Raw genomic sequence first — 25,087 nt, forward strand, 5'->3', positions numbered from 1 at the left:
GTGGTATTTTTATGAAGAGGTAGAGTCTCTGTTCCTTTACTGTGAACCTGGGCTGGGCTTGTGACCTGCCTCACCTTACAACCTGGCAGAGTGACTCTGTGACTTCTGAGCCAGGTCTTAAACAGGGTACAGTTTTTGCCTGGCTTCTCTATTTGGGTTACTTGCTCTGGGGAAAGCCATGTGCCAAGCTGGAGGAAGCCCATCTGGCCCATGCAGGAAGACTGCTCAGTGAGACCCATAGTCAGCAGCTACTCGGCATGTGAGTGAGTCTAGCTTTCTCTCCTTTAGCTAAGGCCTTGGATGCTGAGGAGCAGAGACTCATCACCCTCTGTGCCCTGTCCAGATCCCCGACTCACTAAACCAGGGTGCCCAACACATGGTGATTCATGCTTAAGTTTTTGGGAAATTTATTATGTAGCCTCATTATTAAACTCCTTAGTGTTTTCTTTTTTTATATTTATTTTTTAGTTATAGGTGGACACAATATCTTTATTTTTATGTGGTGCTGAGGATCGAACCCAGTGCTTGGTAGGTGAGCACTGTACCACTGAGCCATAACCCCAGCCTCTTTTGTTTTTGAAAATATTTATTTTTTAGTTGGACACAATACCTTTATTTTATTTGTTTGTTTTTATGTGGTGCTGAGGATCAAACCCAGGGCCTCGCACGTGCTAAGCGAGTGCTGTACCGCTGAGTTACAACCCCAGCCCCAGTCCTTAGTGTTTTCATTCATCAGTATTTGATTGTTTTTTTTTTTTTAATAAAGTATAAGAAGTTAGTACTTTTTGATAATCATATATTTTAAAAGTTTGTTTTAATTTCTTTGAGATAATTTGCATGCCGTAAACTCTACCCTATTATAGTGGACCTTAGCATATTCACAGTTGTGCAACGTCACTACTATTTAAGTATAGAGCCCTTTCATCACCCTGAAATGATAGGCTCTTAATTTACTCAGCTGACAAATGGATAAAAATGAGATTTCTGTGCAGCAGGTGCAGCTGTGGTGCAGTGTGTGAGGCCCAGCAGGCGAGTGTTTGAAGGGAAGAGTGAGGTTGACAGCCTGAAGGTTGGAGCTGGTGTTAGCCGCGGCCTTCTGAAACCTCTGCTCTGAGTTGGAGTTCACGTTGAGGCTCTAGGGAGAGGTGAGCTCCAGCGGGGCTCTCATGGAGGGGCAGGTCGTGAGTGTGGTGGGACAGAGGCTACACAGTGGACAGGAAGTCCATCTCTGGCAGGCCTCCCTTTTGGATGGGGGTGGATTGCAGGGTTGTAGGTGAGCATTGGCCCAATTAGGTGCTTGAGGCATCCACACTCCCTACCCTGGGCATCACATGTACTTGCACTCCCGCCTGCCCCCTCACACATGCGCATGTGAAGGTGACATCACAGGCAGAAGCAAGGCATGGCCCAAAGAGGAAGGGGCTGCTGCTGGCCTAGTCCAGTCACACTCTTTCTGCAGAGGGCCGTAGAGTAAATATTTGGGGGCCAGTTCTGTGTCTCTGCCATTGTAAAACAGGTTCTGGTATTAGAAGCCTGTGATATACTGAAAATGAATTCAGTAGCATAATCTCATTAAAATTGTTCTTGGTTTAGAGGAAGAAAAATTACATTAGTCGAAGGAGCACAGAATCTTGACTTGTTAAACAAAGAGATGATATTCAATTAAAAATAGCATTTTCCATTTAGATAAGCCCTGTGTGTGTTACACAATGGCATTTAACAGGCAAATTCATCAATTAGAGATCTTTGTAAAGATTCTCACACCCACCATTGGGGTAAGCATCCTTTTAGCATCTTCCTGGCAGCTTTTGTTCACCTGTGGGACAGTGTTTCTTTAGTGTGGAAAGGTGTGGAACTGATTAGCCCTTGGGTTTAATGCACATGGACAGCTGTGTAGACATGAGATTGGACACAAGGCTGCGATCTGACCTAACAGCCCAAGTGAGCCTGTCTGCCCAGATGCTTCTTGGCCTCTGTGCATCATTCCTGCCTCTAGAGCACATGGCAGGACTCCCCCCAGAATGAGGTTTTTATGGTCAGAGTCAGAGAAGGAATATTGCTAGTTCCTGTGACCTGCTTTGGGGAAAAGGAATTCTGGTTTCAATTAATCATTTCAGGGGGAGAAAGAAGTGGAGAGTCAGGAGGACAGGAGGTGGTGAGACCTTAGGGCTGCTTCTGTGATTCCCTCTGATGACCTTCAGTTCAAAGTACCCAGCATGCCAGGGTTCCAGATTTTGGAATATTGTTTTCTGAACTCCATTTCTTCTATTCTTTTGAGACAGGGGTTTTGCTAAGTTGCCTAGGCTGTCCTCACAACTGCGCCCAGCTGCAGGCTCCAACACTTCTGAGTAACTTCAGCTGTAGTTTTGAAACAGGGTCTGTGAATTGAATTGAAACATTTTCAGAGAAGGTGTTAGAACAGGGCTCAAGCTTGCCATGCTGTGAAAAACGTCTCTTTGATGTTCTCTACTGCTGAGCAACCTTCCAACCTCACTTGGAGCCCAGGCCCTTGTGGTGTTCCTCTCCAGCCTCACTCTGGCCCCAGCTGCCTTCTGCACTTTGGTGGGCTGCTTCCTTCCATCCCAGTGGTGGTTCCACCTGCCCAGGATGCAGGCATCTCGCCTGTCTCAGAGCCCACAGTTCTTTTTTTTTTTTTTTTGCTGGAGCCCAGGGACTCCTGCACCAGTTGCTCCTGAGCTATGTCCCCAGCCCAACAATTTTTAATGTTAGTCAATAATGTTTCATTTTTTTCTACTTTTTCTATATCTACTACATATCCACTGTAGGCAGTTTGTGAAATACAAGAAACCAAAGAGGGCAAGTGTTTCACCCACTTCCTCTTTCAGAGGTGGACTAAGCTGCACACCTTGGTGGTCTCCTTCTCTCTGGAAGGCAGGTGCGGCAGCTACCCAGAGGGACACAGCTCCCTTTGGAGGGCACAGGAGCTGCTGACTGCTCTGCTGGGGCTGCGTAGGAGAGCCCACAGTTCTTGCTCCCTTTTCCTTCTGCCTAGGTTTCAAAAGGGTCTGATAGTGGCATTATGATCCTTCATGGCTGGTACGACTCATGGCTTGCAGCTTCAAATATTGTCAAACAAGTGATTTCCTGCTTTCAGATTTGGTCATCTAAAAATTCTGTTTATCATATTAACAGAACAAGGTTTCTAACACATGAGTTGTTTAAAACAGTTTTTGTATCACCTTTAATAAAATAATTTTGAAATGTCATTTAAAGCCTGGTAGTTATTTGTTTGGAAGATTAATTTTGTGCTTGGAAAGGAAGCATGAGGACTAGGGATATAGCTCAGCTGGTAGAGTGCACAAGGCCCTGGGTTCAATCCCCAGCACCACACACACACACACACACAAAAAAGAAAGCATGAGAAGAAAGATTTTTTAAAAAATATTTATTTAGTTTTAGGTGGATACAGTATCTTTATTTTTTATGTGGTGCTGAGGATCCCCAGTGCCTCATGCATGCTAGGCATGTACTCTGGGTGCCACATCCCCAGCCTGAGAAAGATTTTTTAAACAGACACATTTTTTAGCAAACCCGCCAGTCCATTTAATGCTCATCATGCCTGTACACACAAACACACACACACACACACACACACCTGTATAGATCACTCAGAAGTGCAAAAGTTTTGTGCCCTAGGATTATATCAGGATTTTTTCCTGCATAATCTATAAACTCAGATGCTGAATTGATGTCTCATACTGAGCTGCTTTTTAAACATTTGATTTTCCTTATTGTGTTTATCTGTGTTGATGTCCACCTGTCCTTTGGCTCATAGTGAAGTGCCCTTCCTTGAGAGGTCTTTCCCGTGCCCAGGGACATGGCGTTGCTGCTGTGTGCACTGCATGCCTCTCGTGGTGGTCTTCATCCCAGACACAGCACAGGTGTCCTTAGTCCTGGATGGTGATCTTGGCCGCTCCTTCTCAGTGCCACCCACTAGGACACTTGAGGGCTTGCTGCTGGATGAATGGGTGCTGTTACGCAGCTTCCCTGCAGCGTGGGCAGGTGGTCTGTGTCCAGCCTGCAGGCCTCGTCAGGGTTTTCAGCATCTACCAAGAAGTCTTGCTCCGGGACTGACTGCATTCTTCCTCCACTGCTTCTACTCCCTGCATCCTCCTGGGAGGTGACAGCTACTTACAGATGACTTAAAAAAATTATAACATATATAAATATGTTTTTTCCGTTGTTGTTGTTGATAGACCTTTATTTTATTTATTTATATGCGGTTCTGAGAATTGAACCCAGTGCCTCACACAGGCAAGTGCGTGACTTTTTGTGTCCTCCAGTGGTTAATTCCTTGTCTCTTCTTTCAACCTTTTTTTTTTTTTAATGCAAAGAAACAAATGTATTTTGAAGGATAGCAAACTTAAGGGGATTGTTTCACATTCAAGTATAGAGATTGAGGAGAATGAGGTAGTTTAAAAAAACTATAGTCAACCCATCCTGAGCTGTCACTGTTTTAATTTTTAGCAGGTCTCTTTTAAGTTTTAGTTTATTCTGCACAAGTGCCAGACTGAGGACAGGACAGCACCATTCGATAACATTTGGTGGGTGCTTTAGTTCTGATTGATGCCTGGGACAGAGCCAGGTGCCTTGAGCAGGGCTTGCTGCTGGCCATGCATAGGAAGGAGGAGCTGCGCCTGGCCCCTCCATATGCCTGATTCCCTGAGTACTGAAGTTCTCAACAGCACTGTCTAATCTGTGTTCAAGGATTTAATTTTCATGCTTTTCTAACAAAATTTGTCAATTTAGCCATTTTATTTGTATAGAATATTGGCAAAATGTTTTCTATTCAAAATATTGATCAATTTGGGGGTACCTTAAGAGATTTGATGCTGTGTAACAAATCTATTTACTTAGGAAACTGCAGGGAATCTTAATTATACCAAACAAAAGCCAACAGTGCAGAATAATTTATTAGAAAGACCAATTAGATGAAAATTTCAGAATGGCTTGGGAAATTTTCACTCTTTGGTACATCTCTAAGTTGCAGTAACTGATCAGATGGGTTCCATGTAGAGAAACATGTACTAGTGGGGGTATCTTATTTGGGTATGAAGTAGACTTACTCCAGAGGGTTTATGAAGTGTGAAGAATATTAAATTCAGAGAAGTGCTACAGTAATACCTTAAATTTTCAGCGTTACTCCTTTTTAACTAAAAATATCTAGTGTGACTCCTTTTTAACTAAAAAATATCTGTCCCCCCCAAGACAGTTTTTTCTTTTCTTTTTTTTGGTGGGGGTGGGGAATACCAGGGATTGAACTTGGGGTACTCTGAGCACTGAGCCAACTCAAGGGTACTCAAGCACTGAGCCATATCCCCAGCCCTATTTCGTATTTTATTTAGAGACAGGGGTCTCATTGAGTTGCTTAGTGCCTTGCCATTGCTGAGACTGGCTTTGAACTCAGGATCCTCCTGTCTCAGCCTCCCGAGCTGGTAAGATTACAGGCATGCACGCACCACTGCCCAAGAACAGTTTTAAACGTTACTGGGCAGCACAGGGTAGCCAACCCCTCTGACTTGGTTCTTTCTCTCTGCCTTATTCAAGTCTACTTGGATAATGCTTTCCCAAAATAAGCTAAGTTAATCTCCTCAATTTTTATATCTAAGTAGTAGAAATTAAGCAAATAGTTATTTACACATTGTGGGAAAATTTGTTTTCGTCCAACTACAATTGTAGCGTCTTCCTTGAAGTCAGAATGGCCTGGGTTCTGCTAATGGTATGCTGTGTCTGGTGCATCTGGTTGAGAATGTCACATGCTGGTCCTAAAAAATGTGCTGAAGTTCAAAACAATGAGAAAAGGTTTTTAAAAGGGGCAAACTCATCCATCATGCACTATTGATATTTGGGGACTTTGAGATGTTATTTTGTTTCTTGCTGTGGAATTAGTCTGTTGTGAAGGGTTTGAATGTACAGGTTGCAGAGCCATCGAGAAACTGTGGTCAAGGAGGGCCCAATGAGACCAGGTTTTAGTCATGGTGACTTTTGCTTTGAGCAAATTGCTAAATGTGTTATTCTAGTTACGCAGCATCAAGGGCCATTGAAGAATCTTTTTAAGGTAACTTAGTCCACACAGGAAAGTTGATTTTACAGCATAAATCTTTTTTGATTCTTAGAGCACAGGTCGTTGAACATGCCTGTGGTGCTGCAGTCAGTTTCTGATAACGGGCGTATCTAGATGCTGACCACTCTGCCACTTACTGGTGTATAAAGTTGAGAAGTGCAGCATCTCTGGGCTCCATTTTTCTCGTCTCTAGAATGGGGCAAAAAAAAAGGAGAAAATGTTATGGTTTTATGTTATGGTAGTTATGGTTGTGAGGGATAGTTTAATAACTGCAGTTAATATGTGGTGTCGAATGCTTGCTGAGTGTTGGTTTCTATGGTAAGTGCTAAGGAAGCAGCTGAATAAAATGCATTTCTGACCTCCGAAAGCTCAGTCAGTCAGGTGGAGTGGGGAGGCAGCAGAGTGAGCAGGGGCTGTTTGGCAGTATACTGATGGGGTCCTCACAGGTTTGAGGAGGTGAGTTTCACTGGGGAGGGAGGGTTTTATAAAGATTCTTACAAAAGTTTGATTCCAACTGGACACCATGACACACACCTGTAATCTCAGCTCCTCAGGAGGTTGAGGCAAGAGGATTGCAAGTTTATAGCTAACCTGGGCAATTTAGGGAGACCTTGTCTCAAAATAAAGTTTTGGGGATGTGGCTCAATGGTAAATCACTTCAGGGTTCAATTCCTTGTACTAAGAAAAAAAGATTAATTCCCAAAAGAATTACCTGCTGGGTGCCTGGCACCTCGCTGGGTTTGGGGCCCCTTCAACTTGATTATGGCACCTGCTCTACAATAGCGTGCACTGTGTAAAAACCCAGAGCTGAGTAGCAAGTGGTAGATGCTAGCACACCTGAACCAAACCTAGAGGATGCAGCTTTGACAGCCCAAGGGCAAGTACAGACAGAGAACATCGTGGGTCGGGCCAAGCCTGGTGGGCTAGACTCATACCCAAAGGCCAAGCAGAACAGGCCGAACAAAGCTCACGGGAAGTGTGTGATGCCTTGAGGGTTTTTTTTTTTTTTTTTTTTGGGTACTGGGGATTGAACCCAGGGATGCTCTACCCCTGAGCTACATCTTCAACCCTTTTTTATTTTTTATTTTGAGACAGGGTCTCATCAAGTTGCCCAGGCTGGCCGCTGACTTACACTCCTCCTGCTTCAGCCTCCCAAGCCGCTGGTATTTCAGGCATGTGTCACCTTGCCCAACTGCTTTGTGATTTGGAATGATATATGATGGTTATACTAACTTCCATGAGTTCTAGACAGTTTTGTCATAAAATTTATAACTTGAAGCTGGTCACGGTAATGCAGGCCTATAATCCCAGCGACTTGGGGGGCTAAAGCAGGAGGATTCCAAGTTCAAAGCCAGCTTCAGCAATTTAGCAAGTCCCTGAACAACTTTGTGAGACCCTGTCTCAAAACATAGAAAGGGCTGGCTGGGGATGTTGCCCAGTGGTTAAGCACCCTGAGTTCAATTCCCCCCCCCACACACACGTACACACACACACACACAAAGTATAACTAAATTTCAGTCTTCATTTTCCCACTAAATTTAATACCATAAGATCTTTAATTCTGAAGAAAATTTTATTAATACATTTAAAAACATTTTCTTTTAAAATTTTTTTTGGTTATAGATGGACATGATACCTTTATTTTACTTATTTATTTGTTGATATATTTTTTAAAAATTCTGATTTGTTATACATGATGGCAGAATGCAATTCATTTCATATTATACACATAGAGCACAATTTTTCAAGACACTGATTGTACACAGAATATTTTCACACCATTTGAGTCTTATACATTTACTTACATTCCTATCCCCTTGCCTCCTTCCTTCCCCCTCCCTCCCCTTTGCCCTATCTAAAGTTCCTCCATTCCTCCCATACTCAGTTGCCATTATGCATCTGCGTCCTCATAGCAAAGAAAACGTTTGGCTTTTGGTTTGGGGGGATTGGCTTGCTTCACTTAGCATTATATTCTCCAACTTAATCCATTTACCTGCAAATGCCATGATTTTATTCTCTTTTAATGCTGAGTAATGTTCCATTGTGTATATATACCAAAGTTTCCCTATCTATTCATCTACTGAAGGGCATCTAGGTTGGTTCCATAATTTAGCTATTGTGAATTGTGCTGCTATAGACGTTGATATGGCTGTGTCCCTGTAGTATACTGTTTTTAAGTCCTTTGGGTATAAACTGAGTCGTGGGATAGCTGGGTCAAATGGTGGTTCCATTCCCAGTTTTCCAAGGAATCTCCATACTGCTTTCCAGATTGGTTGCACCAATTTGCAGTTCGACCAGCAATGTATGAGTGTGCCTTTTTCCCTACATTCTTGCCAACACTATTGTTGTTTGTATTCTTAATAGCTGCCATTCTGACTGGAGTGAGATGAAATCTTAGAGTAGTTTTGATTTTCATTTCTCTAATTCCTAGAGATGTTGAACATTTTTTCATATGTTTGTTGATTGATTGTATATCCTCTTCTGAGAAGTGTCTGTGTTCAGTTCCTTGGCCCATTTATTGATCAGGTTGTTTGTTTTTCTGGTGTTAAGTTTTTTGAGTGCTTTATATATCCTAGAGATTAGTGCTCTGTCTGATGTGCTTGTGGTAAAGATTTGCTCCCATTCTGTAGGCTCTCTATTCACCTCACTGATTGTTTTTTGTTTGTTTGTTGAGAAGAAGCCTTTTGATTTTATATTCAGCTACTTTGCTGAATTAATTTATTAGTTCTAGGAGATTTTTGGTGGAATGCTTGGGTCTTCTAGGTATAGAATCATATTGTCTGCAAATAGTGATAATTTGAGTTCTTCTTTTCCTTTCCATATCCCTTTAATTTCTTTTGTCTGTTTGATTGCTCTGGCTAGAGTTTCAAGAACTACGTTAAATCAAAGTGGTGACAGAGGGCATCCCTGTCTTTTTCCAGTTTTCAGAGGGAATGATTTCAATTTTTCTCCATTTAGAATGATGTTGGCCTGGGACTTAGCATAGATAACCTTTACAATGTTGAGGTATGTTCCTGTTACCCGTAGTTTTTCAAGCATTTTGAACATGAAGGGATGCTGTATTTTATCAAATGCTTTCTCAGCATGTATTGAGATGATCATATGTTTTTTATCTTTGAGTCTGTTGATGTGATGAATTACATTTATTGATTTCTGTATGTTGAACCAACCTTGCATTCCTGGGATGAAACCTACTTGATCGTGATGTACTATCTTTTTGATACTCTTTTGTATTCAATTTGCCAGAATTTTATTGAGAATTTTTGTTTCTATATTCATTAAAGATATTGGTCTGAAGTTTTCTTTCTTTGATGTGTCTGTGTCTGGTTTTGTAATCAGGGTGATATTGGCCTCATAGAATGTGTTAGAAGTGTTCCCTTTTTTTCCTATTTCATGAAATAGTTTGAGAAGTATTGATGTTAGTTTTTTTTTTTCAAGTTCCATACTTGGTTTTTTTTAATACTTATTTTTTAGTTGTAGTTGAACACAATACCTTTATTTTATTTACTGATTTTTACGTGGTACTGAAGATCGAACCCAGGTCCTTGCACATGCTAGGTGTGTGCTCTACCACTGAGCCACAACCCCAGCCTCTTGGTGTTAGTTCTTTAAAGGACTTGTAGAACTCAGTTGTGTATCCATCTGGTTCTGGGCTTTTCTTGGTTGGTAGACTTCTGATGGCATCCTCTATTTCCTTGCTTGAAATTGTGTATATCATCTTGATTTAGTTTAGGCATATCATATGCCTCTAGAAATTTGTCGATGTCTTTGATATTTTCTGTTTTATTGAAGTACAAATTTTCAAAAATAACTTCTAATTATCTTCTGTATTTCTGTAGTGTCCGTGTAATATTTCCTTTTTCATCACAGATGTTAGTAATTTGAGTTTTCTCTCTCCTTCTCTTCGTTAGCATGGCTAATGGTTTATCAATTATATTAATTTTTCAAAGAACCAACTTTTTATTTTGTCAATTTTTTCAATTGTTTCTTTTGTTTCAGTTTCATTGATTTCAGCTCTAATTTTAATTATTTCCTGTCTCCTACTGCTTTTGAGTTGATTTGTTATTCTCTTTCTAGGGCTTTGAGATGTAATGTTAGGTTGTTTATTTGTTGACTTTTTCTTCTTTGAAGGAATGAACTCAATGCAATGAACTCTCCTCTTAGCACTGCCTTCATAGTGTCCCAGAGATTTTGATATGTTGTATCAGTGTTCTCCTTTACTTCCAGGAATTTTTAAATTTGATATCTTTTGCAACCCATTGTTCATTCAATAACATATTATTTAGTCTCCAGGTGTTAGAGTAGCGTTTGTTTTTTTTTTTTATCATTGATTTCTAATTTCATTCCATGTGGTCTGATAGAATGCAGAGTAGTGTCTCTGCTTTTCTGTATTTACTAAGAGTTGCTTTGTGGCATAATATGGTCTATTTTAGAGAAGGAACCATGTGCTGCTGAGAAGAAAGTATATTCACTTGGTGATGGTTGATATACTCTCTGTATGTCAGTTAAGTCTAAGTTATTGATTGTATTATTGAGTTCTATAGTTTCTTTGTAACTGTTATGTCTTGTTGATGTATGGTTCCCTTAAGCAGTATGAAATGGCCATCTTTATCTCTTTTGATTAACTTTGGCTTGAAGTCTACTTTATTTGATATGAGGATGGAAACCCCTGCTTGCTTACATAGGTCATGTGAATTGGTATATTTTATCTCAACCTTTCACCTTCAGTCTGTGGGTGTCTTTTCCTATGAGATCAGTCTTTTGAAGGCAGCATATTGTTGGGTCCTTTTTTTTTTTTCCCCCAAATCCAGTCTACCAGTCTGTGTCTTTTGATTGGTGAGTTTAAGCCATTAACATTTAGGGTTATTATTAAGATATGATTTGAATTACCGGTGGTTTTTTTTTTTTTTTGGTATTTAGCTTGACTTGGTTTCTCCTTTGGTTGGCTTTTTTTTTTTTTTATTGTAGTTCTTCCCTTTGTAGATTATCATTGTTGTTTTTCATTTCCTCCTCATGGAATATTTTGCCAAGAATATTCTGTAGTGCAGGTTTTCTTGCTCTAAATTCTTTTATCTTTTTTTTTTTATCATGGAAGGGTTTTATTTCATCATTAAATTTGAAGCTTAATTTTGCTACATATAAGATTCTTGGTTGGGGCTGGGGATGTGGCTCAAGTGGTAGCGCGCTCGCCTGGCATGCGTGCGGCCCGGGTTCCATCCTCAGCACCACATACAAAGATGTTGTGTCCGCCGAGAATTAAAAAATAGATATTTAAAAACTAACTAACTCTCTCTCTCTCTCTCTCTCTCTCTCTCTCTCTCTCTCTCTCTCTCTCCCACTCTTTAAAAAAAAAAAAAGATTCTTGGTTGGCATTATCTTTTAGAGCTTGGTTGTATGTTGTTCCAGGATCTCCTAGCTTTGAGAGTCTGGGTTGAAAAAGCTGCTGAGATTTGAATTGGTCTTCCCTTATAGGTAATCTGATTTTTCTCTCTTGTGGCCTTTTAAACTATCCTTATTCTGTATGCTAAGCATTTTCATTATAATGTGTCTTGGTGTAGGTCTGTTGTAATTTTGTACTTTTGGTGTCCTATAGGCCTCTTGTATTTGAATTTCCAATTTGTTCTTCATGCCTGGGAAATTTTCTGATATTATTTTATTGAAGAGAGTATGCATTCCTTTGGTTTGAATCTCTGAACCTTCTATCCCAATAAATCTTAAATTTGGTCTTTTGATGGTATGCCATGATTCTTGAAGGTTCTGTTTGTGATTTCTTACCATCTTCACTGTGAGGTCAACTTTATTTTCAAGACTGTATATTTTGTCTTCATTGTCTGAGGTTCTGTCTTCCAAGTGATCTAGTCTATTGGTGATGCTGTCTATTGAGTTTTTTAATTGGCTTATTGTTTCTTTCATTTCAAGGATTTCTGATTTGTTTGTTTTGTTTGTTTCAGTATCTGTATTTCTCTCTTGAAATGATTTCCTGCAACCTGTATTTGTTCTCTTATCACTCTTGTTGGAGTGATTAATTTTTATCTGTATCTGCTCACTTAGGTCATTTTTAAAATTCCCAATCCTTTTAGTTATGTATATTCTGAACTCCTTCTCTGACATTTCACCTACTTCACTATTTTTGGATCTATTGTTGTAATGTCTTGGTTTATTTGGGGCAGTCTCCTCTCTTGTTTTTTCATGATGTCTATGTGTCTTCCTCTCTTGCAGTATAGATCCGAGGTATTACAGCTTCTGCCTTATTGTCTTATAGTGTGCCTACAGGTTACCAATACCTTACTTTTAAGGGAGAGATCAATATTATAGCACTCAGTGTGCCCAACATGCAGCCATACATCAGTTAGCTTCTATTTTTACATTTACAGTTTTGTCACTATAAACAGAAGTGATGAGTTTGATTATCTTCAACCATATAATCAATAGGTTTGTGTAATGGTTTACGGTTTCTGATGATGGAAGGAGGGACTGGAGGGTTGGCTGAGATGTTTATAAGGTAGGATGTGAGAATATCCATGTATTATATTATATGACTAGTGAGGGGATAATCATAGGAAGTTGGCTGTTGGTAGGAGAAACAAGAGAGAGGCAACCCCATGCAAGACTCCCTGTTAACCTTAGCAACAGGATAACTGTTAGCACCCCTAGTAGAGAAACCTCTGGTGCAGCCAGGCCACAGGGACTGGTGACGTCTTACCAGGTCCTTATTGTTGTCTCTTGATAGAAGTGGCGATATCCCAGTTTCTTGGTGGTGGCAGCCTCAAGCCTATATGTTTCCTGATGTTAGGCCGTGGAGCCAGGCTTTGGTGAATAATAATCCCAGTGCGGGGTAACTCTCCGTGTTGGTGTGGGGTGGCTTTGTCTGTGGAACTCTAGGCTGCAGTGGCGTGGGGCCGTCGGGTGGTCCGGCTCTGCCTTGGGAACTTCTTATTTTATTTATTTTTATGTGGTACTGAGGATCGAACCCAGTGCCCCACATTTGTTAAGTAAGCGCTCTACCACTGAGGTACAGCCCCAGTCCCTTAAAAACATTTTCTTGCAACCAAGCCTTAGAAAATGAAATAAATGATGTAGAGAATACACAGAAATTGGCTTTTATGTAAAAGTTTTTTTTTTTTTTTTTTTTTTTTTTTTTTTTTTTTTTTTTTTTTTTTGAGAGAGAGAGAGAGAGAGAGAATTTTTATTTATTTTTTAGTTTTCGGCAGACACAACATCTTTGTATGTGGTGCTGAGGATCGAACCTGGGCCGCACGCATGCCAGGCGAGCGCGCTACCGCTTGAGCCACATCTCCAGCCCCTGTAAAAGTTTTTTGATTCTCAGATAGATGACAACGTGCTTTTGTCTGCCAAGTGCTTTCCTGTCACATTTATTAGATAGGATTGGAAATGAGCAGGTGATTTCAGAAGGATGGCTGTCCTGCAAAACTTAGAGGAAGTTTGCTGACTGTGTTGGCGGTGGGACACCTGCTTTGACCGTCGCTGAGCTGACCTGGTGCTGTTGCAGCCGGCTCTTGCTGGCCCACCAGGTGCTGGGAGTATGCGTGCACCACCAAGGGCTTGGTGACTATGCTGCCCTTCTGTCACAGTCTTTGCATATCTTTATTTACAATTACAAGATTTTTGTCCTTTTAGTACTTTCCTGTCTGCAGAGTGCTTTTGTTTACTAATTTACATCCATCTGACATACATTAAGGATTGCAGAATAACAGGCCAGATTTGTGTCCCACCAGGACTAGCGTGAAGCAAATAGTGAAGAATTTAGGGAGTGCCAAAATCTCGGTAATTGAGATTAGCAATATTTTAATGCACTATTTTAAAACAGCCAAGCTTAATGCAGAGATCCATGACAAACAAAACAAAAACAAATTTTAAATAAAAACAGGATGGGGTGGGGTTGTGGCTCATGATAGAGCGCTTGCCTGGCCTGGCACTTTAAAGCACTGGTTTAATCCTCATTACCACATAAAAACAAATATACTGTGTTCATCTACAACTAAAAACAAAACAAAATTTTTTTAATATTTTTATTTTTTAGTTGTAGTTGGACACATTACCTTTATTTTATTTATTTATTTTTATGTGGTACTGAGGATCGAACCCAGGGCTTCGCACATGCTAGATGAGCGCTCTACCACTGAGCCACAACCCCAGCCCCTCTGGTACTATCTTTATATATAATTTTGGTATTTTGTTTCTCCTGGGTTTTTTTCATTAATTTTTATTTTATCTCTGTTACTGAATTTTTGGCACTCTCTTACACTTTGTTCCTGAGGTAAGTCACACCCTAATCTCCAACCTGATTCCCATCTTGAGTGACTTGGAAACCAGACAGAATAATATACAGCAAGTGATTCCAGACCCTAAACAGCAGGCAGGTCAGGGCCATGTTCCCTGAAGTAGAGGAAGCAATGAATGAGCCCGTCGTGTTCCAGGTTCTTCCCAGAGCAGGAATCTGCACACTTGTCTGCACAGGGCCACAAGGTTAGCGCTTTAGATCTGTAGGCCTTGGGTCTCTGTCACAGCTGTTCTGCATCATCTGTGGCTCCTTTCACACCATGTATGCAAGTGGACGGAGTAGATCTGTCCAGCAGAACTTTGTTACAACAGTGGTACCGGTTGGGTCTGACCCTCAGATGGTGCTTGCCAACCCTGGCTGAGGGGAAGGTTGTTGTGACCTGATAATTCAGGGCATTTCAGGGCAGGTCCACTGACCTGATGAATCCAAGCAGAGTTTGGGGAACCCAAGATAGCTAGAATTCGTGGCGCAAAGTATAGGAGAAGAGGAAGCTGCTCAGAACAGTCCAGAGGTCTGCAGGACTCCCTGAAGTTTGGGAATGTATCAATGTATATACAAAGAACACACTTCAAATCAGGAAAAGTACTGTCAGAAAGGAATAGACTGAATAACTCTAGAACATCAGACAGGGCTGGGAATAATTGTGCTCTACTGCCCAAAAGTTGCACTAAAAATATTCAGTGTCCAGGGTGGTAATCAGTTAGATCCTTCTAAGATTTATCTTCATTTTAATTTGGGAGGGTTCAGGATAACTTTTCATTGAGGGCATTAAGTAGATTGCTCAGAGGGTATGACCTCAGTAATAGGGCAGAATTAGCCCTAAACTAATAGTCTGGAGTCAGTACAGTTTGTCCTGAATCCAAGTGACATATCTATATTTCCAGAACAAAGCCCAAGCTATACATAAAAGGTACAAAAAGGGCTGTGGCAGAGTGCATGCTCACTGTGCGGGAGACCTGGGTTCAGTGCTTAACACTGTAAAATGCAAAACAAAAACAGAGTAGCTTATTGTGCCCAAAGTACCCTAATAAATTCTCATGACATTAGAGCTGGAGGTACAGCTGGAGCTCAGTAGTAGAGCCTTTGCCTAACATGTGCAGGCCCCAGATTCCAACCCCAGCTCCACAAAACAACAAAAACAAAAACAGTAAGATTGGGTCAGGATTGTGGTTCAGTGGTAGAGCACTTGCCTAGCATGTGTGAAGCACTGGGTTCAGTCCCTGGCACCACATAAAAATAAAAACAAATAAAATAAAGGTTTGTGTCTATCTTCAACTAAAAAAAAAAAAAAAAAAAAGTAAGATTCAGTGTTCAGCATCTAATAAAATCTTCCCAGGCATGGAATTGAACCAAGATAACTATGTTGCAGATGTTTAAAATGTAGAGGAAAATATGAACATAATAATGAATGAAACGAAAGCTGTAGAAATACTGAAATAGAATTTCTAGACGTGAAAATGCAATATATGAAAGGAAAAATGCAATAGAGAGATGGACAGCAGATTAGTACTAAAGAAGAAAAAATTAGTGAGTGAACATCAAGACATAGCAATAGAAACTACCCAAAATAAAGCATAGAGAAGACTGTGTGAAATATTGAGCTTTGACCTGTGGGACAAAATCAGTTAGTCTAAGATAGGATAACCGTCCAGGTGCACACCTGTAATCCCAGCAGCTCGGGAGGCTGAGACAGGAGGATCTGTGGTAAGCCATTCTTATAGACCGTGGCCGCCATTAGAAGATGGCGCCGGCTTCCACTGTGGCCTGTGATAAACAACTCCTTTTTTGGAGAGTTGGCGCGCAATCCCTTACCACCCTATGAGAGAGATGCACGTGGCAGCTTGGGATTGGTATGCGGGAGGCTTTATTAGGCTGTGCTTGGGCGCTCGGGGGGCGGGTCGCTAGAAGATGATACTTGAATCAAGGCCTGAATAAACTGCTGAAAGAAGAATCCTGTGTCGTGTTTTCCCTTGCCGGCGAGGGGTCGCGACAATTGGATCGAGAGTTCAAAGCCAACCTCAGCAACGGCAAAGCACTTAGCAACTCAGTGAAACCCTGCCTCTAAATAAAATACAAAGAAGAGCTGGGGATATGGCTCAGTGGTTGAGTGCCCCTGAGTTCAAACACCAGTACTCCCTCTGCTGCCCCCTCCCAAAAAAAATTAGGGTAACTGAATGCCCAGAGGGAGAGGAGGAGAGAATAGAGATAATATTTTAAGAAATAATGGCTGAAAATGTCCATAGTTCCTGGAGAAAACTGTCAATTATGAAGCTTAAAAACCTTAGAGTTGGGTGCTGGGGTTGTGGCTCAGTGGTAGAGTGCTTACCTAGCACATGCAAGGCCATCTTCAGCACCACATGAAAATAAAAAAATAAAATAAAGGTATTATGTCCAACTACAACTAAAAAATAAATATTAAAAAAAAAAAAAACCTACAGTGAACAGAAAACCAGCAGCTGTGGTGGTACACACCTGTAATCCCCGTGACACAGGACGCGGAGGCCAGAGGGTCCTAAGGTCAAGGCCAAACTCTGCAAATTAACAAGTCCCTGAGCAGCTTACAGAGACCTGTCTCAGAAAATAAAAAGGGCTGGGGATGTGGCTTATCCTAGGTTCAATCCCTGTACCCCCCACCCCCACCCCCACCCCCTCCCGCCAAAAAAAGAGAGAGAATATTGTGAATATTTTCATGTTGATAAAATCTTAACAACTTTAATGAACACAGTTGTCAAAGCTCACTCAAGAAGAGATATACAACCTATAAGTTTCTATATTTTTTAAGAAGTTGAATTTGTTAATAAAATATATCAAAGAAAATTTTAGGTCCAAATGGTTTTGTTGGAAAATTGTACTAAATATTTAAGAAGAAAAGAATACTAATCTGACAAAAATCTTTTTCAGAAAATAGATGGGGAGGAAATTTTTCTAATTATTTTTGAGGACCAGCCCTATAGGAAGACCAGACAAAAGATGTTATAATAAAGGCAAACCCCAAGCAATATTTGTAATGCTCACAGAAGCCTTTGGTGAGTTTAGCAAACCCAGCACACACAGCAACATATAAAGAAGATGTTACATAATGACCAATTGAGAGTCCTCTCAGGAGTGACGGGTTGGCTCAACACTGGAAAATCTAGCAGTGTAGTTTGCTATAGTGATAGACGAAAGAAAGGAAAGCCAGTGATAGTGATACGCAGAGATGGAAACCGAGAAAGCAGGAGCCTAACAAGTTTATAACTGGAGGGAGGGTGTGCAGAAGCAATATTTGAAAAGACAGATACCAAACTACAGATTCAGGACACCCACAAAATGACTGGTATAATAAAAAGAAATCCAAACACAAACAGGTGATGGTGAGTCTGCAGAAAACCAAAGAGGAGAAAATCTTAAATACATTCAAAGGGGAAAAACAAAACACCTACAAAAGCTGTAGCAGTGAATGCCAGAAAGACCATGGAATGATGGTTTCCATGTACTGAAGGGGAGAGAATTCCATCTCTCACCAAAACGAATGTCAAGTGACAATAATGACGCACAGGTTTTAAATACACCCGTGCACGGTCACATTGGTAGGATGCAGGTCATACAAGTCAAATACACACATAGAACATAGTAAACAGAATTAATGGGTTTGGTCCTTGTTATCCAAGAGAAGGATAAAAATGTAGGATTTTTTCCCCCTGCTTTTTACTTTTTTTTTTCTTTGGAGGCAGGTCTTACTAAATTGCTGAGACGGGCTTCAAATTCTTGATCCTCCTGCTTTAGCCTCCTGAATCACTAGGGTTACAGGCATGTGTCACTGTGCCCAGCTAAAATATTGAGTATTGGGCTGGGGATGTGGCTCAAGCAGTAGTGCGCTCGCCTGGCATGCGTGCAGCCCAGGTTCGATCCTCAGCACCACACACAAACAAAGATGTTGTGTCCACCAAAAAATAAATAAATAAATATTTAAAAATAAAATAAAATATTGAGTATTAATATTGGACTTTTATACATGGCTGCACATTTTAATTTCTAAATAACTAAAAGATTAGAAGCAAACTATATAATGTCTGGGTAACTGAAAAGCAGGAACTGGGATGATAAATAATCCAAAAGAAGACAAATAGAAAGACCTTGGCACTATGGAAGTGTTAAGTCTATATGTGAATGATTACTTCCAATGTAAATGGATAAGTGTTCCAATTAAAAGACAAAGATGTCAAATTGTGGGCTGGGGATGTGGCTCAAGCGGTAACGCGCTCGCCTGGCATGCGTGGGGCCCGGGTTCGATCCTCAGCACCACAAACAACAATGTTGTGTCCGCCAAAAAAACTAAAAAATAAATATTAAAATTCTCTCTCTCTCTCTCTCTCTCTCTCTCTCTCTAAAAAAGGAATAGCAAATCATTGTACTGCACCCCTTAAGTGTCCACAATAAATAAAATGAAAATAAACTCTGGATTTAAAAAAAAAAAAAAAGATGTCAAATTGTAGTTTGCACAATTCTAGTGATATGCTCTGTACAAGAGGTCCATCCAGACCATAAAGTTTCAGAAATGTTGACAGTAAAATAGTGAAGAAAAATTAAACGTGCAGTCTCTAACCAAGGCAAGGTTGAGCATTGTCAAGCAAATCATACTTCAGGGCAGATCAGCTTATAGACCAGGGGTATTTTGTGTCATTGGAGAGCAACTCTGTTCTAACAGAGCCCTGCATAGCAGAGTCAGCGCAGGCGGCCCAGGCTGTCAGCTTCCTTTCCATAAGACCATTCCGGGACTCAGGTTTCTTTGCCCTGTGGCTCCACTGTCTCTAGGACCTGGCATACTTTGCAGGGTCCTCTGCATTTGGGGGAGAGTGTGGAGCATCATGCAGGTGGTCTGGCCAGGCCTTGAGGTAGGGAGCTCAGTTCATATCACCAAGCTGAACTGCGAGGAAGGCTGGCAGCAGAATCCAGCAGTGTTCCCAGGAGGCAGAGGAAATGGTTTTGGCAGACAAACTCTACCACAGTTTGTAATGATAAAAGTTTCAACTCACAAGGAAATCATAGCAATTACAAATTTGTAGCCTGATAATATGACTTCAAATTATACAAAGTAGAAATTGACGTATCTTCTAAGAAAAGTATAACTATAGTGGAAATTTCAACACATCTCAGTAATTGATAGAACAAGCAGATGAACAAAACATATGTATCAACACAGATGTTTTAAATAGGATCAATAGCCTTGGTCTCATATACACACATAGAACATCTCATGAAATGATAGCCACAGGGGCTGGGGATGTGGCTCAAGCATTAGCATGCTCGTCTGGCATGCGTGGGGCTCTGGGTTCGATTCTCAGCACTACATAAAAATAAAATAAAGATGTTGTGTCCACTGAAAACTAAAAAATAAATATTAAAAAAAAATTCTCTCTCTCTCAAAAAAAAAGTCTCTCAGATCATAGTATATGACCTCTGTAGATTGAAGCTATAAATCCAGGAACAAAATGGTAGAGTTTCAAAATAAATTCTTTTATATAACTCATGGTCAAAGAAGATGATATAAAAACGAGTTAGAAAATATTTTCAACAGAATTATTTTAAAAATACTATATATCAGAACTTTTAGGATGTAGTCAAAGCTGCTCTTAGAGGGAGATTTATAGTTTTAGAAAAGTTGAAAGGCCAAAAATCAAGATAAATATCATAATTAGCAGAGAGAGAGAGAGAGACGAGAGAGAGAAAGAAAAGCCCAAGGGAAACAGAAGGAAGAAACTAGTAAAGACAGGAGTGGAATAAATCATATGGAAAAGTTATAGTAGGAAAGATTAGTACAGGGCTGGGGATATAGTTCAAGGGTGGAGGACTTGCCTAGCATGTGCTTGATCCTGGATTCCATCCCCAGCACCCCCAGCCACCACTACTGCACCAAAAAAAAAAAAAAAAAAAAGTAAAGATGAACAAAGGTAAACATTGGTAATTGGTTCTTTGAAACACCTAGTAAAAGTTGACAAACCTCTGGTGAAACTGATAAGTGGAAAAAAAGACAATCCATGAAATGAAAAGAAAAAGAAGCCACTGTGGATTCAGTACCTATAAAAATATAAGGATATTAGAAGTTGCAACATGCCAATTAATTTGAAAACTTAGATGAAATAGACACATTTCATGAAATGTGTACTTACTAAGATCAGCTGTGTTGTTTAGATTTGCAAAGATGTGAGTGGAGGAACATTGGGCATGCATGCGTGTGTGCAGCCCTGTGGCCTCAACTGGTTGAACAGTTTTTGACCACCAGATAAGGGCTACCTGAAAGCACAGGTGTTATGTCCCTGTGGAATGGAAGGCCTGTGGGGGGCTGGCTGGCATGCTCTGCCTGGGTCAGGCTCTAGCCCCATGCCTTCCCGAGATGTTCTAAGCTCAAGCAGACTCTTGCCTCACAGCTGACCTGGACAGCATCAGCTGCAGACTTGTTTGTGCACATGTTTGGGTTCTTTGGGAAAGAGTGAGAGTCATTGTGAGTCTCTGAATAAAAAAGGAAAACTTCACTGATTCTGACCTGGCTTGTGTATTCAGAGGGGGAACCAGCTCTGGCCAGGGCAGCTGTGAGTCTGCCTGGACAGGCCCCAACTCTAGAAGCTGATGGGTTCAGAGGAGGGCTTATGCCTAGCAAAAAATTGGGTGCAGGAGCCATGGGAAAAGTGAAATGCTGGTTGGAAAATGTAGATCTCCTCTGCAGCGATTGTCAGATGTAGGACCTCCCAAGTTCTTTATTCAAAATAACCAACCGTAAAATTCTACATAAAAGGTAATTCTTAGGCTACCACTACACAACTATTCAGTTAGCAAGAATTAAAAAGCCTTACTAGTTTTGTTGAAAAATTGAGCAACAGAAATTCTCTCATACCCTTTTCTTGTCAATACAAATTGTTGTAACTGCTCTGGGAAATAGTTTGTAGCGAAAGTTGAATATACACCTGCCCAGTAGGTAAGCAGTTGCTGTTTTAGGCATGTACACCTGTGAGCTTGGTCTAGCCATGCAGAAAGATCTCAGTAGTGTCTATATTCACTCCAAAGCAGAAAATACCAGGAATCAGAGAAGCGAGTAAGTTATGGAATATGGACACATGGAGTATTACAAAGTAAGGAAAATAAGCTGTAGCTGCAAAAGCAGCATTTTCCCCCCCTGTACCATTCTTTTTTTTTTTTTTCCCTTAACCACAACAGTGTTGACTAACAACATACTCCTTCATCCATGATTCTATTTATGTAAAACACAGAAGCAAGCAAAAATAAACAGGTTAGGAGCTGGGATTGTGGCTCAGTGGTAGAGCACTGCCTTGCATGTACAAGGGCTTGGGTTCGAATGTCAGCACCACATAAAAATAAATAAATAAAAATAAAGGTATTGTGTCCAATTACAACTAAAAAATAAATATTTAATAAATAAATCAACAGTCTATATTAGGGCCACTCAGCCAAATGATAAATTCATAAAGAAAAGGGAGGCAGGGGCTGAGGTTATGGCTCAGCGGTAAAGCGCTCTGCTCGCAACTGCAAGGCCCTGGGTTCGATCCTCAGCACCACATATAAATAAATAAAATAAAGTTAAAAAAAGAAAGAAAAGGGAGGCAGTGATAACCATGAGAGTTAAGGTAGTTGTTCTTGCATGGGGCAAGGTTTGGGACCAGAGAGGCCCCCACCTTTCTGGAGTTCTAGTGAGGCCATCTCCCTGGCCACCATGGGAGTGGACTGGGGTCTGTAGTAAGCTAGTGAAACTGTATTTCCTGTGGGTATGTAGCACTTGATGATAAAAGTGATTTAAAAGTAAAAAGAAGCAGACTTGGGGCTGGGGATGTGGCTCAAGCGGTAGCGCGCTCGCCTGGCATGCGTGCAGCCCGGGTTCGATCCTCAGCACCACATACAAACAAAGATGTTGTGTCCACCGAAAAATAAATAAATAAATATTAAAAAAAAAAAAAGAAGCAGACTTTATAATGTATACTTTGCTCAAAAAAATGTGGGAAATCCACAGAGTGAGTGAAATAGGGGAAAGGATGAGGGGGAGTGAAACTGACCAGATTATATTGGGTGCATGTATAAATACGTAACAACAAATTCCTCTATTATGTATAATTATAATGTACCAATAAATTTATTAACAAAATAATAAAGCCCATGAATGTTAGGGAAAAAATGCAATCAACACCATATATGCATATAGTGTTGAAAATGTTTATCTTTACATTCTATAGAAATGTAAAGTTTTTTAAATTGTATTTTTTAGTTTATTTATTTATTTATTTGCAGTACTAGCATGTTAGGCAAATGCTGTACTACTGAGCTACCCCCGGTCTTTTTTATTTTGAGGCAGGATCTGACTAAGTTACCCAGGCTGCCTAGAACTTGCAATCCTCTTGCCTGGGCCTCTCGAGTAGCTGGGATCACAGGCATGCACCTATAAGAAGCCTGGTTTTTGTTTTGTTTTGTTTTGTTTAATTAAGCCTTTTTTTAAAAATTAATTAGTTTGCTTGTTTATTTATTTATTATTTGTATGTGGTGCTGAGGATCGAACCCAGGGCCTTGCATGTATGAGGCGAGCGCTCTACCGCTGAACCACAACCCCAGCCCTTTTTTGAAGCTTTGATGCTTTCCAGATGAGAGTTGATCAAGTGTTGCTCTTACTCCTAGGTGAGGGCCGAAACTCCATTCTGTGGAAGAAGCTAAGGTTGACACTGCTTCACTTCTTGCTTTGCTGAAGCTTCTTCCTCCTCTGTCAAGCTTCGATAGATCTTCCTACAACATATGACACACAGGTATGCTACTAGAAGATGTGACTTCTTGTTTGTTTTTGGTTTGTTTGCAATGGAAGACAGAGTCTTTCTGTGTTGCCCAGGCTGGCCTTGAACTCCTGGGCTGCAGGGATCCTCCTTTGTCAGTCTCCCAAGTACTGGGACCGTAGGTGCATGCCACAGCGTGCATGGCTTTAGACATTTTTAGTGTGTTTGCATTTCTTTAGCTATTACTTTTTTGTTTTGTGTAAAACAACCTAATTGCAAAACACCCTGAACTTACTCATCTTGGGCTTTAGCAATTTCCTTCCAGCAGATGTATTTAAGAGTCTTCTTTATATATAGCACGGTGTTTTGGTTTTTATCTCCTTACTTTTATTTTTCGATTTTTTAAAGGTAGCACTAAATTCTGAGAATAACAAATAAGATCCCTAATGGCTCAGGAAAGATTTAAAGTTTGAAAACCAGGAGTAGTGGCCTGCACTCTGCCTCAAAGACCCGTCCTCTGAGAGCCCCCAATTCTCCCCTTGCCTAGAGGGTTGCCCACTGCAGGAGCGGTGCTGGCAGCCAAGGTTGCAGGCCTGCTTCTCCCAGTAGTGTATCCTTTGATTTGGGAACTGTTTGCTCTTTAGTTGTCTTTAGGAATTTTAAAGAAAGCAAAATACCCTGTGTTTAGCTTCTAATATGTGATTGAGTGGCACTTTACACTTGAAATTAAAAACTTTAACGTGTTAGAACATTAAAATGAAGATAAAAAGAGTTTGAAATATTTACATCCAAAGTGAGATTTAATACATAGCTCTTTTTGATAAATTGATAAGTATCAAGAAAACTATTTAGATTTTATCCGTATTCATATTGTTGTTACAGTGCCATTCCATTTTCCTGAGAAGTCTCAGTTTTTTTGAGTTTGAGGCAGAGTCCAAATAGTTAGCTGATAGTCTCTTGAAATCATTAGAGTTCTGTTTGCAAGTTTCCTTACATTTTGATGGTTGGAATCCAGGGTCTTTTTTCTGGTGCCCAGTTTTCCCTATTTTGCTCTGGCCATTTCCACTGAATACTAACATGTGCCTCTGTACTTCCTGTGAACCGTGGGGGATCTGGAGGTTCGGTCACTGTGGCTCGGCCTTTCAGAACAGGCACTGCGGTGGTGGCTGTGCTCTGGTTAGCACATGGGTCTGCTGGTGGCATGGAGGCCAGTGCTATGCCTGGGCAGCCATCAGAGGTTGCAGAATGGTGATATGCTGTTTGTCTTTTCCTTCTCCTTGATGAATTGTCAACAATTCTTCATTAAATATTTGGGATAGTTCAGATGGGAAAGGCAGGATAAATAAATGCCTCATTCTGCCTCTGTCCATTCCCAAGTGTCTATTCTGCAGCCACTATAAGAGTAAGCAGTAATCGCTGGGCATGGTGGTGCACGCCTGTTGTAATCCCAGCAGCTCTGGAGGTTGAGGCAGGAGGATCACAAATCCAAGGCCTGCCTCAGTGACCTAGTGAAACCCTAAGCAGCTTGGTGAGTCTCTGTTTCAAAATAAAAAATGAAAAGGGCTGGGGATGAGGCTCAGGGATATGTGCCGTTGGGTTCAATCCCTGGTACCATTAAAAAAAAAAAAAAAAAAAAACCCAGAGTAAGTAGTCTTTGTGCCGAGCACCATGCAAATCCAAGAACTAAAGCAGCCGTGAGTGTTTCAGTCCATTGCAGTGATTCTTACAGATGCTCATTGTGCTGCTCTGGCCGGAGGAACTCCCTGGACTTTGTCCTTTGTCCTTTAACATACCTCCTGGTCTGCCCTCCTTGCTTCCTGGTTTGGGAAGATGTCCTAGACTCATGTAACTTTTCTGCCCCAGACCTAGGATCACAGTGTCTCTAAGCAGTGCTGTATGTAGGAGTCAATATCTTTTTTTTTTTTTTTTTGGATACTGAGGATTGAATTCCAGTAC

General features: G+C 40.7%; 1 protein-coding gene across 5 annotated transcripts in view; it reads left to right on the forward strand.

Annotated features, from left to right (window-relative positions):
• Traf3 (TNF receptor associated factor 3) overlaps positions 1-25,087 on the forward strand; it is a 115,974-nt gene that overhangs the window by 41,889 nt on the left and 48,998 nt on the right. For 4 of the 5 annotated variants that reach the window (XM_046453075.2, XM_046453074.2, XM_046453077.2 and 1 more), the window contains one exon: positions 23,043-23,167. The exons of the other annotated variant lie outside the window; for it this stretch is intronic. The gene's annotated coding sequence lies outside the window, so the exon portion shown is untranslated. The remainder of the gene's footprint in view (positions 1-23,042; positions 23,168-25,087) is intronic. 5 annotated transcript variants of the gene reach the window in all.

The sequence above is a fragment of the Marmota monax genome, unplaced genomic scaffold (genome assembly GCF_021218885.2).
Source record: "Marmota monax isolate L192 unplaced genomic scaffold, Marmota_monax_Labrador192_F-V1.1 WCK01_AAM20220418_F8-fsc00190, whole genome shotgun sequence".
NCBI classification, from domain to species: Eukaryota; Metazoa; Chordata; class Mammalia; order Rodentia; family Sciuridae; genus Marmota; species Marmota monax.